Here is a 22,134-nt window from a genome sequence, read left to right as displayed (position 1 = left end):
ACTTACTTTGCAATGTAAAGTGCCTTTGGCAAACAGTTGTTGTTGGCTTTTGAATTTTGTCTAAAATATGAAACATTATTCTTGTATTAAATTTTACCGACCATATGTTATGTGTGAATAGCTGTAACTGTTAAAATGAACTTTTCTCCAACTACAACGGTTGCCTATAAATTGTCTTTGAATAACCAATGTGTAAAAGACAGTACGGTATGGTGTTTTTTCATTCCTATGTGCCTTTTCTCAGAGCTTCATTTTCTACTTCTATTTTTACTTCTATGTTTCTACTAAAACCAGCTGAAAAACAAAATGTCTTTAATGTCAGCAAAACCCATTAACTACAACAGGGGCTTCAACACAAACACTACATATGCATTAAAAGCACACACACACACACACAGCTGTCATGCAGTATTGCAAGCAGAATATCGAAATTTGGTCCTGCAGCAACATCAACTTGCAGGGCTGATTATAAGTGTTGATTGGCTAGCTTGCCACTTGCCAACTCCTTTATCAGTTAATGTTAAACTACTGGAAGTTTGTGTAGGTTACCACCTAATTGTTCGGCAGCAGTGCTGGGGAGTAACAGAATACATGTACCAGCGTTACTTATTTAAAATACAAAATACGAGTAACTGTATTCTGTTACAGTTACCACTTAAATATTTGATAACTAAAATACAGTTACTTTGTTGAAACAAATGGATTACACAGTGATCTTTTTCTATTTCATATGTTAGGCTATCCCCTCTCTAATTTTGGTAATTCCACGCATTGCCAGTGGACCTGGAGCCAGCACAACAGAGCCAGCAGTGCACGGGCAGGAATGTATTTCTTACTTGGAAATTCCAACACCAATTTATATTTAAAGAAGAAAGGGATGGGCGAAATCTGACCGTGCAATGCAAACTCTGTTTGCCAGCAACCAAGCTGCTCTCAGCATCAAAAGACTCCACCTCCAACCTAAAGAAACATCTGGAAGTAAGTTCTTTTTAAAAACTAACATTAGCCTTCTGCAACTACCTTGTTTTAGTTGTGGTAGCTACCTGGGTTATGTGCCACTTCACTATCTTCAGTGCACTATTGCTGTGTTTTATTGCTATTAATGAAGGCTACTCTTCACCGAGCTAACATTGTTAGCTGGCGTTAGCTGAGGTTAGCTCATAGGCTGCAGACTGTTATACTTGATGGATAGCATTAGCAACCTGCTAGCTGCAAATAATCATGTTCAGTTCAGTAATAGTAATAAATCACACAGCAATAGTACATTCATGTAGTTGTGAAAAGCATGACAATATATTAAGTGTTCAGAATAAGTTACTCACATTGAGTAACGGAATAAGTAACCTTCCCAACACTGTTCACCAGTACACTATTCTGAGATCAGACAAATAACTTTGACAAATATTCACTAACACTTCAGCCTCTGAACTCACTAACACCGTCAAAACTCCAAGGTAAAATAATAGAAACTATTGCAAACAGGTGTTTCATTATGCTGAGCAACTTTCCATTTTCTCTGCGTTAATTTTGACATAAAAAGAATTGAGCCCCTAGAAGGTGGAGAAAACAAATGTGAAAATTACACCACCACTTGCATTAACAGTAAATTGACTGTTGGGAATATGTATTGTAAACACACTTTTTATTGGAGTTACTGTGCACCACAGCTGGTTTATTAAATGCTGAAAGATGCTGGTGATTTTTTCCTTGCTGGACAAAAACGTTTTCTCAGTTATAGTGTGTTACAACAGAGGTAAAGTGCTAACAGATGGAGATCTTAAAGCTGGTGCAGCCATCTAAGCACCTTTCGAATAGTGGGTCCATCACAGGCCACCAATCTGCCACCTGCCAATATTCACATTAAATGCACTGAAAGGGAAAATATTGTTATATACCCCAGTTTAAAAAAGAAAGAAAGAAAGAAAGAAAGAAAGAAAGAAAAGAAAGAAAAGCTGGGACAGCATTTAAAATGTAAATCTCAATTGTGTCAGGCATGGTGAGGCTGGCAGGACAACTGACAGAGCCAGAGGGAAAATAAGATAAAAACAGCACAGAAAAGGTGAGGAGAAGTCGCAGGTGAGGAGGAAGGGATGGAGAGAGAGACATCAAGTGTGTGAAATTAGGAGAAAGGTAACTAGTGTATGTGTGTGAGAGGGTGCTAAGTAACCTTTTGTTTAATAATAAAATGTGGCAGAAATCATTCTTAGTCTCTGCTGACACTGAAAACATTTAGTGAAATTTGCTTTTCTGGACTTGAAAATGTGCAGATTAAATTAATTTAAAACTCTGGAATTATCATTTATTATCTTTGCAGTGATAAAAAAAAATGATATGGCATTTTATTTTATTTTTTATTAAAATGAGTAACACTGACCTGTCAGGTGTTGTTCCTGTGACAGCGATGAGGGAGATTTACCTTTTAATTTTCTTGTGATTTTGTTTGTTTGTTTTTTTACATAATGGGTTCTTGGTTTCTTTTGTTGGCTTTTCATTTCTAGCTGGCGACTATCGATTTTGCTGCTAAGAAATTACTTGAAAATATTTGTATTATTGTTGTATTGATCTCAGTTTTCTTCATAGTAACACCAAATATTCAGCTGAAAGGAGACAACAGAAATAAAGGAGAATAAAGGAGACAGACAGACAGAAGGACTCAGACATGCAGAAAGTTCTGTGTGATCATGTGATCATCTATCGTTGGTCAGCATGCTGGGTCAGACCCTTGCAGGATCACACCAGAAAGAGACGGCCCACCCTCCAGATGGCCTCAGTCCAACAGGTGGTCCCATAGTCGGGGTGGGGCTGAGAGGTCTGACATCTGCCATCCTAGGCTAACCCTTCACACACACACACACACACACACACACTAGCACAGTTTGCAGCAACACATTTTCCTCACCGTTCAGCATATCTGCTGTGGTGAGATCTTGAGGCCTTGGGGCTCAGACTCTTGACTGTCTGTCTGTTTCCTCTACAAGATTTCACACTCATCTCACACATCTCCGCTCAGTGTGAGCTCGGTTCCATGGCTCAGGCTTCAAACAATGACAACTCATTAGCATGTATTGTGTGATATTAGATTGCCATGAAGAATGAATATAGATTCAGTGTGCAGGGGCTTTTGCTTTATTCTCATTTGCTGTAGCTGCGCTCTGTCAGAGCTCTACCAGTTACTTTAATGATCTTCATTAAATTGTAAATCATAAATAAAATATATATTATAAGAGGGGTGCTACACACATGATACAGCTGACTGGCACACAGTTTGTGTCACTGTGGAATATTTGTGATAAAAAAAAGTAACCCAGAGTCTCGCTGTGTGGATTTGTTGCCATATAAATTGCTGTTTTTGTTATATTTAGTTTTTTGTTTTTAATATTTATTTTCAGCATTCAGAATTCTGTATTAATTATTAAAACGTTTCTATAGTTTTTAAATGAACTTGAAAGTAATGGCTGTATGTTATCAGTTTTCAGGATGATTAATATTCCCAAACAGGTTGATTAGTCATTGCTAAATTAGGCGATTTTAATTCAGCATTAAAACTTTAATAAAGCTTCAGATTTGCCTACAGAGATTAACAATATTTAGCTACTTATTATCATACTTATGTGTAGTCTATTACTCTTTACAAGAGGTATTTTAACAGCTTAACAAATAAATAAATACTTAAATAACAAAATTTCCCCAGTAGCCTCCAAATTGCTAGTTATTGTTGGAAAGTAAAAAAAGTTGTTCATGTGTTATGATCTTGCAGTACATAGTAGGTTAGTACCAAAAAGAGTAGTAATTCTCTAGTAGTAATAAATAACTCTCAATAATGTGATAACTAACTAGGTAAATAATGTCCAAATAACCCCAAATTAAGTCTTTCTAACTATGTTCCCCATCCAAAAGTGCAGCTTTGCAGAAGCAATCTGAAACCTATTAACCTCCATTTTAGCAATAGTAAAGTCATCATAGCCCACTTTCTATTTATAAAATCTTCATTTTTGGTTACATCATTTAAAAAAAAAAAGTCCAGTGCACATGTACTAGTTCCACTGAATGACAGACGAAGATTATCAGCACATGTATTTCACCAGAGATTTTAGTACTTTAAATATTTTCTTTTCTGAGGCTCACCTAATCGTTCACAATAGACTAAATCTAAGCAACGAATGCACTGTCTGCAGAAATCTTGTCTGCAGGACGATTATGGCAAAGAATCAAAAAGAAAATGTTGTCTAAGGATACAGAAAAGTCCAGAAAATGTCACATACTGTGAACTCAAGCTGTGAAAGTTCAGGTGAACTTGCTGCTTAGGTTGAATTATTCATCAGATGTTGCCATTCTTTTCTACCTTCAACTGACAGGTGTCTACAAGTACATATGGCATGTGTGCCTGGATACACACACATACAAGTAGAGCTGAAAGTGCTCCGGGCTGAGAACAGATGATTGGTTCCATGTCATGAGTGTGTGTGTTTGTGTGGGTGTGTGTGTTCACATTGTGGAGGTCTTGTTAGCACCACTAGTGCATGGCTAAATTAGTCTCTTCTATCCCATCTCACCTGCTCTCAGACCCTGCAGCTGTCACCATGCAATCCATCTATCTGTTGGGATATAACATATTACAGCTATTTTTTTTTAAATGCAAATGTAGGTAAACATTGAAACATTGCAGTTAAAGTTAAAATACTTGTTAACATACTGTAACAGTGAGGTTTGTATAGATTATGTAAATTAAGGTTACTTAAATTATTTACCGTCACTTGTTTTTTGTTGTTTTGTTTTGTTCGTTTTTTTAGGCACTTTAGGTACGACGTTTTGTTTTCTTCTACTTCATATTAACATGAACATGCTCTATGCTACAGTGTTGTTGGGCTTGTTTGTGCTGTTGAAAAACTGATATACTTAATCATATTTTAAAAAGTAAATAAAGAAAATGGACGTGATCGATCATAGATTATTCATCATTGAAGCTGGTGCAATGTGGTGGCAACCACCAAGCAATGGGGTAATGAGGTCAAATACAATCATGTATAATTTTGCTTTTGTGGATAGAAAAGCAACGTTATTGCGGTGACATGAAAAAGACAAGATTGTTTTGCAGCGTGTTATAGGTTTATAAATGCTAAAACCTTTAGCTCTTTGCGAGGTGGCTACAAGGGCCTGATATCCACTTACGAGGACATTATACTGCCACTGTCCTATCAAAATTTAAACGAATATCCTCATATGTGGCTCTCATTTTTCTTAGAAACAAAAATCAGGTAAAACAAAAAACAAAAAAAATCTGGTAATTCTTTGTTTTTGCATTCATCAGGTCCCAATCAGCCCAATTAGCAAAGAGAAATTAGAAATGCATGCCATGGAAGAGTTTGGGTCTTAGGAGGTTAAGGTACTGTGTTTTACAGTAACTATTACTCTATTTATTGTACTATATGTTTGATAGCTTTAATTCTGAGTCACTTTACAGATTAACTGAGTTAAGGTTTGTTTAACTTAATTAAACACCTGGCTTTGTGGGAAAAAAAAACGAAATTCCAAATCTGTCGGATCCGAAGATGCCGTGTATCGTATATGCACACCGAACGCAGTATCCTCAAAAAATGCACTGTAAAAAGAAATCACGATGAGGTTGTCCTGATGTTTCTGAACAAGAAAAATAAGAAACAGAGATTCTGGATTCATGCAATTCTCAAGAGAACTCAGCAGCAGGGAGAATTTCATGAATTGATCTAGGGGTTGAAGTTTTATCACGTATTTCAGGATGTCAGTGGAACAGTTTGAACTTGCGTTGTTGTTGCGGAGTGAGCGCACATCGCACATCTGAGGAGGCAGAGAAATAATTTCAGAGCCGACTGACCAGCAGCACATGACTGTGTATTTGAGGTAAAATAGTATTTTACTATTTCCGTTATTATTGTATACTCAGTACCTTTCAAGGTACAGCACACTTGTTGCCAAGTGCAGCGGTCTGATTGGTCAGATCGATTTATTCGGATCCAAAAAAATTGAACTTGGTTTGAAAAAAATCATGCAAATTCCTAAGAGTCCAAAAAAAATATTTTTAACGCACAAACTATTAGCATGGATTCTACATGTCCAGGCCTTTAAATCTTATAAAATAATCCTACATGTCTTACATGTTAATGTATTAGCAATAAAAGAGGTTAGTAATTTAAAAAGTGTTTTTGTTGTTTCTCAATTCATATTAGGTTTGCAGGATTTTTACAGCCAGACACTGGAAGGTTAAGTAAGTAGCTACATCTGCTAATGTTGTTCAGACAGCTCTTACTGACAGTCAAGAATGATTCAAAGTAAACAAGTCAGTAAGCACATTTTAAATATGTTAATTGTATAAAGTAGGTCAAAGGAGAAACATTAATATCTATTCATGTTGTTACAGTCACGATAACAAATCATAACTTAATTTGTGACATCTATTTCATCTAACTCATTAGATTCTCAGTAGATGAGAAGAATTTTCCTGTGCTGGGTAACAACTGTCTCTGCTTCACAGTCCTGCTGTTTCTGACCTCAACAGCCCTTTTCTTTCTTTTCCTTGAAACATTAAATTGCTGTATCTTCTTGCTCAGGTCTTTAATGTCTCTTTTCCCTGTCATCTCTTTAAAAAGAAATGTTATGCCTGGCCATGGTTCTTCATCCCCTCCCCGTATTGTTCAATATTTGGAACAAAGAAAGAGCAAAGAAGAGCAAATGCACTGGAATGAAAGTATACAATAGACCACTGAAGTAAAAGGTTAAAAGGTCGCGTTGGTCATGACCTCTGTAGTCATTTAGTATCAATGTGGACTGTGCTGCCACCACCTCATATGCTTGTTATTGCTAGTGAGGTCATCTCTCCCTCTCATGTCATAGCAGCTTTACAACTTATGAGGAAAATGTTAGAATAGATATAGATGTTTAAATGTCTGAATGTAAAATGATGGTTTTTTGGCGACTTTTTGTATTTTGTGTTACTTTCTTTCTTAATGCCCAGGCAGGCTTGCTAATTGACATGGTGTGACCTCCCTCCAGTACACAAGCTGCCCCCCTAGAGTTTGCAGAGACCTTCACAATATTGCTTTTGAACAAGGTCCAATAAACAAACAATTACAAGAGAGGAAGATGTATCAGGCTGAATTGGTTCACGATGGCGAGGCATTTAATTTCTGATTTCACAGTCCCTTGGAAGAGGGGACAGGGGGCCAAGCCAAACAGCAGTCACTTTCCCAGAGAAGCACACACACACTTCTCAGTCTGTTAAGCACACACACACAGTTATTTCCTTTCCCTACTGTTCTTGAACGGCCTGTAATTATGTCTCATGGCCTAATGTCATGGTTCCCCATTTTCAATTTTATGTATAGATGTAATGCGCCGCAGCCTGAGGAAAACATTCATCTCTATCTGTTTTTTTTACATGCTGCTCATAACTGAATCGCATATTGAATAATTCAATTTGCAGCCATATATAATCACTACACATTGTGGAGAGTGACCACAGTTTCAATATTCACCTAATGGATTGATTCAGTTATAACAGTGGGCTGGAGTAAGTAGTTTTTCCTACTGGCTTGTCTGACCGCAGTGTAGCCATAAAGACCAACATTAAGCTACACACAGATCAATACGTACCACTGGAAAGGGGGAGATCGTGAGTAAGGCCATGATTAAGCCTTTCCTTGGAGAAAGTTTAAATGTTATTCCACTATAAGAAATCTTTTAACACATTTGCCTCTTGTGTGAGTTTCGTTAATGTTGTGTAACATTAGCTACACCGTCCCTGAATCGAATGTTTGCTACAGCAGTGGTCAAAACTCCCAAAGAGGTGACACAAAAAAGAAAACAAGGACAGCTACATTATTTACTAATATTTTCTTTTATTGAAATGCCAGATTTTTTTATTCCCTGGGTGTTCCAAAATGACCCTAACAAAACAGTTTGTCAAGAAACTTTTGACTGTGTGCAACTTACACCATCTGTTTAGACTTTAATGGGTTACATGCAAACCACAAGTCTACAGCAAATTCATAATATATTAGCCACAAATGCTTATCATCTGTAAAGTGGTGGGAAAAAAACATTCACATCCCAGGCTACTTAAGAAAAAGTGGCAGCACCACAATGTACAAACAGTCCATTAAAAACTCTTGCTTTCAAACTTTATTTGACGAAAATTGAGGAAGCATTAGCTGTAAATTTAACTAATGTATTATAATGACTCATGTAAAAGACCAGTTCCTTTCAAGTTGTTAAATATTAATGATTCTGAGTGTAAGCAGCATTGTAATGGTGTATTTCATCCACGTGCGGCCACATCTAAATAATGCACATCAGCCACTAGTGAGTAGCTGTCATTTTGTATCAAACCACTTTATAAAGGTAACAACTAAAAAAGAGGCTTTATGCACTCTTCTATAAAGTGCAGTGAAAAAGTCTTGAGTCATGCCTCATTTCTTCACATTTTCCTTCAAAGTAGCCAGATTTTCTTGTAAATTTTCAGTTCAGACCATTTTCAGAGGAACATTTTTTTAATTTAATGGCCTGTGAATCATTCAAGCATGACAAACGCACCTTAACAAGTGTTGTGTCTACATATTACACAACAGCTGCACACTGTTGTGTTCTTACCTGAGAAACAACTTTCAATTGTATATTTCTCCACTTTGTTACTTGAAGCCTGTCCCGAAAAATAATTTGTTCCCCCGTTTTTAGTTGAATCTACAAAAAAGCCGCCGATGATGCAGTTTGATGCGCATGAAGTTGTTTTTACACCAACAAGGTGATTCTCAAAGAGTTATTAGCCAAAACTCTGGCACATCTCAGCATGGTATGCAATGTGTACTTAAAAATTTGAGGAAACTGGAGAACTGGAGGACAAAAGAAGAAGTGTCAGGCCTGAAAACTAATGAAGAGCACCTGAAAGTCATGTCCTTATGAAAAAGAAAGAATCCAGCAAAGACCTGACAAAAGACTCGCCCTTCAGTTGATCTATCAGCTCACTGAAGTCTCATCTGAAATGGTCTCAGTGGAAGGGTGGCTGTCAAGAAGTACTGGGTTGGCTTCCCTGGAGTCCGGACCTCAACATTATTGAAGCAATGTGACATCATCTTGACAGAGAACAGGACAGAAAGGAAGCCAACATCCAAAGAAGAGCTTTGAATGTCCTTCAAGAACCCTGGAGAACTATTCCTGAAGACTGCTTAAAGAAATGATGAGCGAGTTCAGACTGTGTTGAAGGATAAAGGTACCAAAAAGGTACCATACCAAATATTGACTTTTAAGCTTGCTAGAACTGGCTCTTGTCCTACATTCTGCATTTCCATGTTTGTACATGTTTCAATAAGTCATTGCATTTATTTCGGATTTTGTTAACAACATGTAAGGAAATTAGGGGTGTCACTCATGTAATTTTAAAAACATAGGATTTAATTTTAATAGCAGTATTCAAACTTTGCTAAATAACAGAATGTGTGTAACTTATAGACTTATGAGTCCCCTGATTTTTGTCTCTTCGTAGACAAACGCACACACAAACACACATAGACTTGCCTTCCCCAATTATTTCTGCAGTATTGTTCTCAGTGGCTTTGTGCGTGTCATTCAACTCCCCCCCTCTCCACAATACATCTGCCAGTCCTGATCCATTGTCCAGAAGCGTGCCACACAAACAGGCCTCAATTAAGCAAGCTGTGCCGCCTTTCTGTAGCAACATGATTGTTTTGATCTCATCTCCATTGCAGCACCTGTCTCGGACATGTTGGAGTCCTTTGATGGGCCGTAACTTAACCCCTGTTCAAATCAAACGGGGTTAAAAATAGCACGTGCCACGCAGGTCACATTCAGCTAATGACTTGCACAGCTGATATCTCTTTACTGTACAAATTATTACTGAAATAATACTAGCACCATTTTTTTATTGACATCATCATACATGTCTGTTTGCACATATAAATTACTGCTGGTTTCAGGGCGCCTAATGAAAGCTATCATGTTATGGTCATACTCGATGTCCAATAGCTAATACCAGGCTAAAAATAATTATCACATAAGCCAGTCAATGTCCACAGCTTTAAAACAGAACCTTTAAGTAATCTGACCTCATTCCACTGTTATTCATCATCTAATCAATCATTACTGCCATTTTAAACATTTGCCAGACAAGAAATGGAGCGAAAGAGAAATGCGGGGACTGGCGAATAGAAGACTGGGAGTAGCTAATTTACCTTAGTTCAGTTCTTTTGTGGCAAATGATAGAGTCTGTGTACTGTTAGCATGTGTAATTTCAGCTACTAGACAGCAGGGAACCTGGAATTAATTTTATGGTGTCAAAGCTGTTTAAATAACATGGTTTAGTGTCATGGCTTTTTAAGGATGTGTGGCTGACCTGTAGTAATGTTCTCTTTTATCAGTACTTTAAGGACACTTTATGTCTTTATTAGAGAGCCTCCAGAAGAGACATGACAGGAAAGGATGGGGAAAAAAGGACTCAAACCAGAAGAAACTTACAATTCATGGTCATTGCTTTACACCTCAGAGGAACCCGTTTCTCTGTAGATCTTAACAGAGGTAGATTTACTCTTTATTTGTGTTCATTAAATTGGCCTGTAAATGTGTCAAGTCCCAGAAAAGTACATCTACTTCAGGCGCCTATTGTATGACCTGTGTTTAACAAGTGTTATAATGAAATTCAGTGTAGAAGAAGAGAAAAGATTGCTGACGACTGATATCATGTTCTGTTTTTTGCTGACAAAGCAAAAGAGGATTTTAAATATCAGCAATATTTAAATCACAATATACCAAAACACAATTAATTCAAGAAACTCGTACCACTACAGTTAAACAACCTCCTCTCTTCTTTATGCCATGTGAACATCTATAAGTTTTATTTATATAACAACTTTTCGAGGCACCTTTCAAAGACAGACGTGATGAAACAGACTGTAATAAAAGTTTCAAAATTATACATCATAGGGAGGGGGAAACTAGCAGCACAAGCAATAAATAGACACATTTAAAATTAAAAACAAATAAATTAAAAGCAACATGAAATAATTCAAAATAATCAGTAAGAAGAGATGATGAAACATAACAGGAGACAACATAAAAGTAGCTTAAACTGGAAAATCGACTTTTAAAAATACGTCTTTTGGAGAGATATAAAAGATCACGGGGAACTTGTCGATCTGATCTCCCCGGGGAGCTCGTTTCAGAGAGTGGGTTCCATAACAGAGAAGGCTGCTCACCCTTGATACTAACTGTCACCTGAATTATTTACCGGCCTAAACAGGACCATGCTATGTTACTTCGGGTTAATACATTTTCATTTTTTCTAAATGAATATTTGCACGTTTCCAACTCAGAAGGCAGAAAGTGGATGGAGTGATTATATAGACTGTAATAAAATACTGTCCTAAAATCCAGGAAAGTATGCTGCAGCTCAAGGTTAAACTTTCACGAACACACGAAGCAATAAGAGCTGCACTTCAGTTATTTCATGCTGGTATGTAAACCAGTTTCTAACCTGCACTTTGTTTTATTAATATGTATGTTTCCAACACTCAAAGGTCTGTACCTGAATGATCAAAATAGTCTTTTTAAGCTGTAAAATGTCCACATTTTGATTTTGTTTGTAAACTCATTCAGGTAATTAAACCATACCTGAGTCTAGTTATTGCAAACCAGCATTTTAACATAAAAACATATGGAAATAAAAGCAAGAGAAAGAACAGACAGTAAACTAACTGAAACTGCTGTTTAAGTACAGTGGATCAAATGGCAGCTTGTGAGCATTTAATGCAAATTTCATGCAAAGCCACCCTGAAATACAGAAACACACAAATATAGAAATTATAGCAGCATCTCGGTGAAACAGAAGCCACTGCGTATTTCTCATATGATTACATGAAAGAAGTGCGAACACAAAATCAAATCTGTGTCAAAGTCAAGTCAAAGTCAAAGTCAGCTTTATTGTCAATTCTGCCACATGTACAGGACATACAGGGAATAGAAACTACGTTACTCTCAATCCCTAGATGTGTGTGTGTTTGTTTTTTATGTGTCAACATCTTCTGATGTGCATTTCATATATGCCTGCATAGATGGAGCACAAGTAAATATTATCTTGTGTACAAAAAGATACTGTTAATCTGTTCTCAAACTTCATGGTTTAAAAGAACCGCAGCTAATTAACCGCACACCAGAACAGGAATACATTTTAATATTGATCCCCTTATGTCTCTGGTGCTTTGTCTGTGTGCATACGTGTGTGTGTGTGTGTGTGTATGTGTGTGTGTGTGTGTGTGTGTGTGTGTGTGCGCGCGTGTGTGTGTGTGTGTGTGTATGTGTGTGTGTGTGTGTGCGCGCGTGTGTATGCATGTGTGTGTATGTGAGTGCAGGCAAGAGTATGATTATGAATATTTTAAGAGCACATTTAACATGGCGAAGCCGGAGCAGGCTCGGTGAGGGATTTGCGCCTACTCTTCAGCTAATGACCCCAGGCGCTTCCAGCAAAGCTTCTTCATATTTTAAAGAAAGTCGATAGAGCTGCAGCCCAGTCAGCAGCATTAAGATTCATACAGACGCCACAGGGACCCTGAAAAAATTAATAACACGCGTGTCTAACAATCCTTCCTGCGATTTAGTGGAGCACCCAAGCTCTCTGCCTAAAATGCAAAGTAGTAATGAACACACAGATAAGATAAATTCTGAACACGCGTCCCCTACCCCTCAAGTCATTGCACAAACGCACTCTTACACCCACTCTTTCCTGCATCCCCTTTCAACAAACACACCCACCGCCACTTCTGACCAAAGGTATCCAAACACTCTTTCCACCGTGCTGCACTCTGTGATTTTACCATCTGTATTTCATCTGTCTCACCTTCACTCAGAAAGAGGAGAAAGCACAAATCCATTGGTTTTAAGAGACCCTGTGTATCACAACTGAACTCTCTCAAGCTATAATGAATTTTCAAGACTTCTCATCTGCAGATGTGCAGAGGCATTGACAGGTGCTCTCACTTTAAGGTTAGTCATTGTCTAGACTCCATCTCAGCAGCTCTTTACCCCTAGAAGTGTTTGCTGTGCTGCTGGTAGCCCTTTTTATCATCCAGCAAGATAGAGACACACACATGTAGTGTGTTTCTACAGAACCTACTCCTTTTTTATTGTAAAATTGTAAAAATTGTACAAATAAAAATTCTGGTTGACATTAGATTTTTGGTGGGCTCACCATATAGTTTTCTTAATTTTTACCCTGCTTTGTTTTGTTTTTGTAAGTGTAAAAAAAAAAAAGTAAAGGCAAGTATATAAAGTAAATAACTAAAATAAAAGAAATCTGAAGGCGTTGATTATTTCCACAGGTATCAGAAACAGACTTCAACAAAAGCTAATGAGGCTGCCCTGCGTGGATCTCTTTCTTCTGTATGTATCGTGTCAGTTATTTCTTTTCTTTCTCATAAAGATTGTAACAAAAACAAGTAGACTTTTCAAAGACAAACAGTTACAGAGCACTGAACACAAAAAGACTAAAATAAATAACATTAAGTGCTATAACAGCTAATAAAAGGAGACGCTAAGACACAATGACATAAATAAAAGGAACATTATACTTTGTAAAAGAGTACATTTGTTGTTTTAAATCATTTTCCCCTGAGTAAACTCCATAAAATTAACAACAAAATAAAAATCTTCACATTTACTTTGGTTAAAAGAAATAAAACAAATTTAGTCATTGAGATAAACTAACTCAATATCTCACATTTGCAGTCTCTGTGTAGACTTCAAGTTGAAAAATCTATTGAATGCACATAAATGGGCTGAGTTTCAGGACTACCAGTAGGTGAGGTGTTGCACTGCAGTGGGTTTCCCTAAGAGTCAGGACACACAGTACAGCGGCAGGCTCTGCCCTCCCTGGGAGGCTAGACAGCATATGGCACTGTCTCCCAGAGAACAACACACCACCCAAGCATCCTGGCAGCCTCCGTGTGTGCGTTTCTCCCTGTGTCTATGTTATGTGTGTAGGGCAAGTGAGGGTGTGTGTAGCTGCTTATGCTGTGCTATGGGCATGTTTGTAGGAGATGGAGCAAGACAGATGGCTGCCAAGTAGAAAAATAAATTCAAAGAAACCCTATTGGAAAGCATGTATTGGAAATCTTTCTCTTGCGCAGTCACTTAAACCACACAGATATCAACATGGCAAACATTTTACAGACTTTGGGAAACAATGCGAACAGCCACCTCCTGGTGTGAACTCTACTTTTATCCAAGTTTCCTTATCAGCATGTTTCTAATCAAAAAGGTGACTGAAGAGAAAATGATTTCAGTTTACATCTGGTTGTAATACAGCACAACAGCATGTTACGCTTGTTTGAATGAGACGATTTAACACTTTGAATGTTTGCAGGCAGCGTAATGTTGACGATGCAGGACAGAGGGAGTGAGGTGAATGAGAAAGCCAGGCCGAGGCCCTGATTGTCCGTCTAGCAGAATAGTTTCCATTTCCATATGAGAGAGTTAAAAGGGAAAGAGGAGAATCAATAAGGCATTAGTGGAAAGCTATCAAAAAATTCTTGAGCAGTCTAAAGCCTATTACAGCCAGTAGGTCAGGAAGTTAGATAGAATTTATTTAGAGGGTGAGTAAGCTTAAGACTACAGTTAAATCAACTTTATTCTGTCCATTTGACCGCACCGTCTCCCTCGGTTATTCAGAGAACGTGTAAATTCCAGTTTCGGGCATTTTTATGTTCCCTTTTCTGTTCTACAGTGTTCACCCCCTGGATGGAGCTCGATATTTTGAGTGAGAACATCTATGCAGACAAACATATCTGCTCTCCATGAGGCATGAGTCCAAGTTGTGGTGCCAAACCACACAATGCACATCCACCGCACACAGCCACTTTAAATCCTCTGGTGGAGATATCACTCTCTAAGGCCATGATGAGAGGCTCATATAAGCAGCTCATCAGCAGCCTGTTTGGCCATATGTGCCTCACACCCCTTAGTCCCCAGTGAGTCCTGGCTCTGTGCAATGAAACCATCTCATCTGCCAACATGGACAACTTGAAGGAAAAAAACAATCCCTCTTCTACTTGGGTAATTTAAGGGCAACTTAAATGGCTAATGTTATAATCTGCATAGATAATGAAGTCAGTCCACCAAGTCAAGGGCCCACTCCAGAAGAAACAGAAACAGAAGAAATATAAAAGGTGCACATAGGGGTGGGAGGTATAAACGGTATATGGTAGAAACGATATAAATTTTATACCGCTCTACCACGATAGCGTATGTTGATGGTGTCATTAAGCTGCGCCTGTTTTGGTCGAAAGCATTGCAGCGGCTACAAACAACATCATCTGCAAATTATGCTGGGCGACAGTAATAGCAAAGAGACTTTTGGAAAATGAGGAAAGCCGAAACCTGAGCTTCCTCCACTTCCCTACCCCTCATCAAAGCATGTGCTAGATTTCGATGTCTCATTTTGGAAATTTGTGAGTTTTGTTTTTTTGTTTTGTTTTTTTTCATTAATGCTGAATTCTCTCGCAGCTGCTCTATTCCCATGCTGTTGCAGTATATTAATGACTAACCTTGTATTGTGGATGGATTATCTCAGTTGTTTTCCTGACTGAAGTTCGGTCCGTTTACAGCATCCTGCCATGTGATTGCATTTGCCCCTAACCACCAGAAACTCTCACATTAACTTTCATCAAGTGGAAAAAAGTTAGCGCTCATCCTCCAGCTTCACTGTGTTAATGTTATGCTAACATAGCTGTGTAGCTAGCGATCGCGCAGCATCATTATATACCAGCTAGCCCAACTTCAGTAACCCTACAAAAGTCACTGCTGTTTAGTTTTCTGTCTTCATTTATGTTGGAAGTGATAGCAGAGCTGTACGTTTGAATTTTTCAGAAATCTCTCAGTCAGAACATGCTATATATATTTAGGTGGAAACTAGTGAGCTAACTTCTTGCTAACTTCTAACTTTGTTAAATGTAATAAATTCTGTTTTCATGGATGCCTGGATGTTAAACTTAATTGTTACACCTGGTAAAGCAGCAACGTTAATCATTTTATTAAAGAATTTAGGACCCAGATTACTCCGCGAGGCTCCTGACAGCCGTAATGCTCCGACAATCCATCAAGCGGTGCGGCTTCATAGCTTACCAAAGTCGAACTAAAACATTTTTTGACAGATTTCTGTGCGCTGTGTAGCACATAAAATCGGTTCGAGGTCAGTAAGCACAACCAGAATTCATACATAAGGCACACTGTCGATTTTTGAGAAAATGAAAGGATTTTAAGTGTGCCTTACAGTGTGTAAAATACATTATACAGAAGAAAAAAATATATCGCGATATATATCGTTACCGCACATGCTTCAAATTATACCGTGATATGGATTTTAGGCCATATTGCCCAGCCCTAGGTGCACATTCAATAAAAATTAGTTAATGAGACAGATGCAGACTCAGGATGACAAACTGAGGCCAGTATAGAAAAGAAGGAGGCACAAATTAATTTCACGTCATCAGATAATCAAATCTGATGAAACACGTCTGACTCAGGGGAGGAAAAGAAGCAGAAGAAGCAGTGATGACATATGCTATGGGAAGCAGACAGACAGGAGAGCAGGGTCCAGTGTCATATCTGCAGTGTGTCTGCAGGTCCCGCGCGGCGATGGTTCGCTTATCCCCCTGCCACCACACATATGTTTGGGACATGGAACAGTTGGATGTGGCCGAGGGCAAAAATGGGTCAGACTGACACAGATGGAGAAAAAAACTCCCACTGGGTCACTGTCAGATGACTAACACCCACAGAAAAAAAAGTGAGAGTGTGTGTGTGTGTGTGTGTGTGTGTGTGTGTGTGTGTGTGTGTGTGTGTGTGTGTGTGTGTGTGTGTGTTTGTATGTGTTCTAGTGAGTGATTTATTCAACTTTTGACAGATTTTAACAGCTTGCCAACAACGTTGCTCTCGAAACAAGGATGAAAAAATACTAACACAACAAGTTTTGAATTCAAATTGGGTCAGGCAGTTCTCGAGTAGCCGAGAGAAGAACATGAACTCTGCAGAAAGCGAGGGGATAGCAAGAATTCCTCGTGTTTCATTTGGCCTTTTGCCGTCTTAATGTCTCTTCCCTTCTCTGCCTGCCTTCACTTTACCTAATGTATAAACATAAACAAAAAATATGTGATCGATAACTTGACTGGGTGCCCATAATGTCATTAAAACTCAACAAGGCTCGTTGTAAACACAATGTAATTTTTTCATCTTCTTCTTCTTTTTGGATCACTACTAACAGCCTTGGATGGAAGAAGAGCTGACATTTGGGATAAACTGAAACATTTGGGTTTTTGCCACGAGGTGTTCAGCGCAAGAAAAATCAATTGAGAGTTCAGGAAATCCCCCAAACCTTTCTGGAATGATGGAGAAGAGCTGGCATTAAATGCAGCTCAGCTATGAAACAGCAGACGATATGATTTGTGACAAGAGTTTAAAAAAAACTACAGAGCTTTAAACAAATTAACATCAGGGAATACTGTCTATCGGCTTTATGATCACATCTCCCAAAGATTTCCACTTCCATTTGGAGGTAATCTTCCTAACCTTTGCCATCAATCCATGATGTCACAGCTGAAATGAATTCAAAAAACCTCAGATAAATGCCCTCAGTTGTCAAAACCTCCATTAGAACTGGAATGTAAGGTGGTAATTGTAGAGTTGAAAGGTCCATTTGTTCATTATCAAAATGGTAGTGAGATTCCTTTCAGAGTAATCCTTGGCTTTTCGATTTGCCTATTCAACGCTATTTCCCAACACAATAAGACATGCTGATTCCGCTGTATGAAGATCCCTAAGCTCAAATTCCTATGTCCTTCAGAAAGCTGTGTCACTGCCTCTTAAATGTGTCTTTTTCTCAATTTGGTTTTTCTTATTTTGAAGCTTTCAAATCTGTTTTTGTCAAGCAAAAGCTTCCAGTTGCATCTGCTGCTTCTATCACAAGCCTTTAACTTTCCCTTAAAGTGAACCGCACCATCGCGCAAGGACACCCATGTCCCTTTGCGCAGGACACAAGCAACGTCGTCAACCGTGCATTAGCATGTGGGTGGCATGTGCTCCGTGAGGCAGTCATATGTTTACATCCAATCTCTTGGATGAAAGTCAAGTTTGCAGCTGCAGCCTCGGAATAATTCATCGCTCGCCTTTTTTACCCAGGAGGAGCCACAGGTAGTTGATGAAGTGGCAGTGCCAAGACTCCCAACTGGCGAAGACGAAGCGCAGCTGCCAGGAGTCAGCGTGGCCAGATGCCGCTGCTGATGTACCATGTGTTCCAAGCAGGGCAACAGTGTGTTTGTGTGTGAGCTGGGGTGGGAGGGGAAAGAACGGCACGCTTGCCAAGACATTCTCACATTGATGCCAACCTGACACATGCCTGGGTACTCCCCACGGTTTGTGTTACCATCTCAGCCACTCTCACAGATCTGTGGGGGGTCCCCTCTTTTCTCTTTTCCTCTGATGCCGTCCCTTGCCAAGATGAGAGTTGGCGCCTGCTTGCGGCCATCCTGCCCATCAGTGGCGAGATCCTTTAAGGTGTTCTTTTTTGAATGGCGCGCTGGCAGGAGGCCACCACAGCAGAATGCCAGCCTCTGCTTACTATATACTGCATCTAACCCTCGTTTTTCGCAATGTAGCCAAAACCGTAACTCCTTGCGATAGCCGTGTCTCGTCCTTACATGACAAGCGTGTCTTTATTATCCTCCCCTGTTCATCCATCCCTGCATGTCACAAGTAGCTGTAAATAAATCTCTGGCTCAGATTCCCGTCCCCACATAACACACGTCGAAGACATGGCCAACTTCCAGGAAACAAATCCAAAAACACGGGTCTTCTGCGCCTTATTTCGTTACATCAGAGATGACATTCGGTCATTTTTGAGTTGAATCCTTCGAAAATCTGGCAGCGCCATCTGCGTCAGAAAAACACTGAAGACTCCAAATTCCCTACAAATAAAGGATTCTCTGGAAATTACATAGTTGCTGGGGTAGCATAGCATTCCCTTCAATAGCATTTTCCCTGCGAATGGGAACGAGTGGTCTTTGCCACTATTCCTGAGAGTGGAGGGGAGCACTGAGAAACAAAGGCTCCAGTTTTTAGGAACATGCCATCCTCGTTTGCAGTGTAGGGGGTTTGGGGAGGGAAGTGAAAACTTTTTGAACGTGTGCCATGTCTGTACCATTCTCTTATCTGAGGCCCGCGACTGCCAGCTGGCGGCTGAATGTGCCCACTTGCACTGTGATGATGAAGCCAGCCAAGCTAGTTGGCACACTGCGTGATGGGACTGGCACGTGATCTAAAACACAGCACTGTGTGGAGCGGCTGCGTATACGTCCCGCTCTCCCCTCCCGTGTCCTCCTCTCTGGCGAGCAGCTTCTCCACTGGATCTGCAGGTCCTCAGTAAAGTGGGTGGAGGTTATGCCAACAACTGCCAAGCTGAGTTAATAACCACGGGATGACAGAAAAACACAGCTCATGCTAGTTTGTTTATAATTAAGGATTTAGTTATCTGAAACTATATTTTTGTTGGCCTGATATTTAACTCATTTCTTATTATTGTTTTGCCCCTTTAATCATCAAAATAGGAAAATTAATTGAGTTTTAAAGCAGCAGTACAGTGATAGGCAGAGACAAGATCATAGGTTTTGCGTTGCTATATCCAGACATGCTTTGAATGTGTGATTGTCATTTTATTTTATGTAAGTTTTTATTTTGTAGACTAATAAAGTAAGATCATTAAAAATCATTTAAAACATTGTTCAAGGGTTATTAAAGCTGCGTATTTAAAGTGTCAACCACCCTGCAGAAACTGGCTTTGTGCTGTGTACTTACGAGACGGGAACTGTTTAAACCACTATTGTTTCAAACCGGACGCGTAATGTTGTGGCACTGTCCTTCACTCCAAGAAATGCCGACTATTATTGTAGGTAAGGTGAAAGTGAAATAGTTAACAGAGAAAGGTGTAGACAGTGAAACTGGGTGTTATTTTACGAGATATCGTTGTGTTTGTAGCCGTCAAACGCGGAGGTGTACCGTTCATGTCATGGCTGATGTCCGGTCACCTGTCCTCGCTGAATAAAGTGAAAGTCAGAGACGGTCGGAGTCACCTGGACTGAGCACAGTGGCGTTAAGATGAAGAGGTTATTTCGGTCGGTGGTCATCCTCGTCATCGTCCGTCCTCCTGTAACTTCACGGTGTTGCTGTTTAAAGCTGTTTAAGTCGACAAGTGACTGAATGATGTTAATGCTATTAAAGAGTCACGATGTTGTTAATCATTGATTAAAATAATAATTTAAATAATAATTTACAATAATAGCGCAATATATGTTAAGTAACTACTATAACAGTGAAAGCTTAACTGACCGATTTTTAGAATTTTAGAAAAATCCCCAGCCTGGAGAAGTCATTTCTGTTGAAGTCAGGGGCATTTTCAAGCTTTTTCTTTCTATCAGTTGGAGCCATTTCAAATAGATGCATCTAGAGAATTCCTTGAGTAATTTTAAGTATTCGGGTAAATATCCGCTACTGTGACGGGAAATCTGTAGCAAAGGTCAATATAAAACACCCAGGCCTTGAAATTGGGAACACTGATTTCCACATATGAGGTGTACTCTGTACCATGAAACTATTCAAATCATAATTTCTTAAAGATCAAATCAAAATCAGTTCTTTATGCTAATATGTCATTATTGTTGATGAATTCTCAACCATAGTTTTATAGAAAAAAATATTTTTATTTTTAATTCCAGTTGTAGTTGTTATTTATTTGCATTCCTTAAAAGAAAAAAGTCGTTTTAGTGTGTGAATGTTCCATAATTTCTCTGACTTGGCTCATAGGAAAACATGAATTGGTTTTGTATTGCCTGTTTAATAATAATATATTTTTCGTCATGTTTTCTTGTTTTTATGACAAAAAAACAAGTTATTGTGATATTCCAAAAATATAAAACCACCTAAAAAAATCTAGAAAGGCTTTTGTCTTGTAGTCTAAAACTTGTGGTGGTGTTCAGCCCCCCTTCCCATAAATAATTTTTAGAAAGAGTCATATGTTTAGTTTAACATTAGTTTAATTCATATGTTCAGGCAGCATTCATGATCCCAGAGTGTATATTCTTGTAGTTTAAAGTATTTGGTCAGCTGACATGGATTGACCCATAAACCATTAACTATATAGAGTACAAAGGTTAATGTTCATTGTGTGTTTGTCTCAGACTGCTGTGTGAATGAGATTGATCCTTTATGAGTTATATTTTTTGCATTGCCACCACCCTTTCTTGGATGTTATAGTCCCTGCTGTTACTGCTCTACCATGTGGTGAAGCAACCTGTCAGAAAGCTCTGAGTGGTGTCCCAGTACAAGTCCCCGAGGATTAAAGGCCTCAGGTCAAAAGTCATTCAGAGCTTTTTTATAAGAGTGGTTGTGTTACTAGCCTCAGGTATTTGAAATTGCCCAGCGTCTGCGGTTTCACAGCGTGTTTTTCAGGACTCTACTTATTTTGAAATAATACATTCAAAAATGTATCTCACAAAATGGGTCAAAACTTCTCAGTTAAAGCATTTTTTTATTTATTCACAACATTTTACACGTCAAACCAACACCATTTGAAACTGTCTGATAGTGTCTGAGGCTGTCACTGTCACAGTTCTTGCACGCTGCAATATTAAATAGCATTGTCTATGCTTAGATACTAAGGTTGCAGACACACTATCTAACACAGCGTGCTTGTTTACTGTAAATACCAGGCTGATAAGAAATCTCAGTGCAGCCAGTGTAAAAATGCCACGTTAAAATGTCAGCCAACACAGTGAAAGAAGGCCCGTTTCTCTGACAACAACCGATCCAACTGCCTAATTAATGATCTGAAGAAAATGTCGATGTCTCACTAAAAATTTCATTATCATCATTCACGGGTTCAATTTCTTATACGCTGGTGACAGATGTGCTAAAGTGCTGTGTGTTTTTTGAGTGATGCCACGTGGTCTCACTCCCTTTCTTCCTCTATCCCAGATGTGTTCTGCTACCAAACTTTGGCACTGAGTGAAACGGTGCTCAGTAGTACTGATGTAATTCAGCCAGTGACTGTCTGTA

The 22,134-nt window shown here is 38.9% G+C and overlaps 1 protein-coding gene across 6 annotated transcripts in view; it reads left to right on the top strand.

Annotated features, from left to right (window-relative positions):
• The first annotated feature begins 737 nt into the window (after positions 1 to 737).
• Positions 738 to 22,134, top strand: part of acsf3 (acyl-CoA synthetase family member 3) — a 55,266-nt gene continuing 33,869 nt past the window's right edge. Inside the window, exons 1-2 of one of the 6 annotated variants that reach the window (XM_082541370.1) lie at positions 4,590 to 5,877; positions 6,204 to 6,241. The gene's annotated coding sequence lies outside the window, so the exon portion shown is untranslated. The other 5 variants (XM_082541374.1, XM_082541369.1, XM_082541373.1 and 2 more) reach the window with 5 other exon arrangements.

Source organism: Aulonocara stuartgranti (genome assembly GCF_965226115.1).
Source record: "Aulonocara stuartgranti genome assembly, chromosome: 1".
NCBI lineage: Eukaryota > Metazoa > Chordata > Actinopteri > Cichliformes > Cichlidae > Aulonocara > Aulonocara stuartgranti.
Note: the sequence above shows the minus strand (reverse complement) of the source record. Positions and strands in the feature narration are given on the sequence as shown.